This window comes from Pteropus vampyrus, unplaced genomic scaffold, assembly GCF_000151845.1.
Source record: "Pteropus vampyrus isolate Shadow unplaced genomic scaffold, Pvam_2.0 Scaffold73, whole genome shotgun sequence".
NCBI classification, from domain to species: Eukaryota; Metazoa; Chordata; class Mammalia; order Chiroptera; family Pteropodidae; genus Pteropus; species Pteropus vampyrus.
Window position 1 is genome coordinate 6,327,396 of NW_011888854.1, and position 2,340 is coordinate 6,329,735.

The following is a 2,340-nucleotide window of genomic DNA, read 5'->3' on the forward strand; positions in this document are numbered from 1 at the left end:
ATTTTTTTCTGTTTATCAGTGTTAAAGTTCACCTTAGGAGGTAAAAGTTAAAAAGCCCCCTAAACAAAACATGGAACTGATCAATGCCTATAGTAATTCGTTCTAATCTAGTTCGGTAAGTTATTGGTAGGTATCAAACGGGGAAAATTTGCCTGTGAAATATTACATTTTTTCTGTTTTACAAAACTTCATAGATTTTATGACACGTGATCTATTATAAAAAAAAAAAACCCTGACTTTGTGTGTATCAGTGTATGTGTGTGGCTAGAAGGTTAAAAAGCAATACTACCACAGAAAAGGTACCTGTCAAGATATTGCCCAATTTCAGAAAGATTAAATATAGAAAGTTTAGGAAATTTTTCATTATATATTTATCCCTTGGAAATTCACACTGGGCATTGGTGGATTAAAAGTTCTATCCATAGAATAGTGTTTGGTGATTGCAATTCTAGAAAATAGAGACCTTTTTGAAGAAGATACTTTACAATATGTTCTTTTTCTGTGGTACTGCCATCTGACACAAGCTACCACACGGTCTAATCCTTAGTGACAACAAAATACACACGTTTCCTGAACCAGCATTGTTTTTTTTCTACCTCGGTTCCTCTGCATGGAATGAAATTTTATCCACTCCTTTTTGGTGATTTTCTATTCTTTCCTCAATATTATATTCATTCAGGTATCCATACGTGTCATTATTGAAATTCACACCACTTTTCTCAGACTTCTTACTATGCAGATAATAACATAGATTCTTAACCTTACAGTTTTACTTCTTCTCTTGTCTGTGTACAGGTATGGTTGATTTTTTCCTTTTAAATTTTTTATAAAGGTGAAAGCAACCATCTTATTCTTTTAAGTAAGTGTAGAATTGTTACTTTGACTAAAAAGAAAACTTATACAACAGGAATATTCTGAGTGTCTAACGTAGGCAAGGTCCGTGCTACTGCTCAGTGGTGCTGAGTCAAGCATCAGCTGCTAGAATATTGCCAAAGAAAAGGAAATCAATTCCACTTGTTAAATCAGTAAATAGATTTAGTTCCTGACCTCCGTGTTTTTAGTGCTGTTATGCTCCCCTGCCCCCCTCGCCCCCCGAATTGTTGACTGCCATTCAAAATGAAGGTTGTTTACTTGGAGCATGTTAAACAATTTACATCACCAATTTTGCTCATAAGGGAATTAAGAGTGGTGTAGTCAGCTTTTTACTGCAATAAGGACCTCTGTGAAAGTCTGGGATGGCCAGTCACTGTTACAGCCTTGGTTAGTATCACAAATGGATTAGGAAAGGGGAAGACAGTGGCATCGACCAGACTGGGTATATTATTCATGTAAAGAACGAAAGTTGGGACAAACAAAAAAAATATATTGAGAAATTTTTTTTCATTATTTTTAGAGCTGGAAAATAATGGCCATTCCCCTGCTTACGGGGAATGGTTAAGCTTTTGCAGGCATAGGTTATTGTAAGACTTGACATAGGCTTTGAGAAGAATTGCAGACTACTTAAGTCTCATTCTCTTGGAGACACTAATTACCCTGGTATCTTGAGGTTTCTGCTGCTTTCTTGTAAACCTATATGTGTTTTTTCCTACCTGTAGTAATAGTTTTGTAACCTGTTTGCATTTGTGCTTCTTCTAGATAGTGAATTCTTGCAGAATGGAAGCTAACTATGCCTATTCAATTTTTATCTCTTGCACACAATAACCGGCACTGAGCAAAGTGCTCAAAAAAGGTTCAATGAATGAGCACAATACATATGTGGAGTAAGAGAAGAAGGATAGTATCGGAAGCCAGAATACAAAATAGAGCTTTTGAAGTTAGAGTTTTGAGTTCACTCACCAGAGTGTGACTTTGAACACATATTCAAACCTTTACACCATTAAGTCAAGGAGCAAATACTTCATAGATTATTATGAAGATATAGATAAATGTCAGATGTACCTGGCACCTGGGAAAATTCCCGTTGTGCTATTGTCGTATTAACAAGAACTGGTATTTTGATGAGAGCTAATTGCGTGTATAAGAACAGAAAAGACCATACGTTTTTAGAGTCATTTGCTTATGAGACTTACCTCTTCCCTCTGCTACCTGCACCCCAAATCCCTCAGCCTCAAGTTGACAACTCTTGTTCTAAGCTGCTTTTCCTCTTTCTCTCTTTGCCTTTATTTTCAATTTCTACTCTTGGAAGCAGAGGCTCTCCGATGGCATTAAAATTGGGTGATAAGCCTGATTTGATGTTATTAAGGGATGATTCTTTGCAATATTCCAATATTCATCATATGCTTAATGGTACAGGATCATATGGAAATGAATATATAGTCACTTACCTTTAACTTTATAATT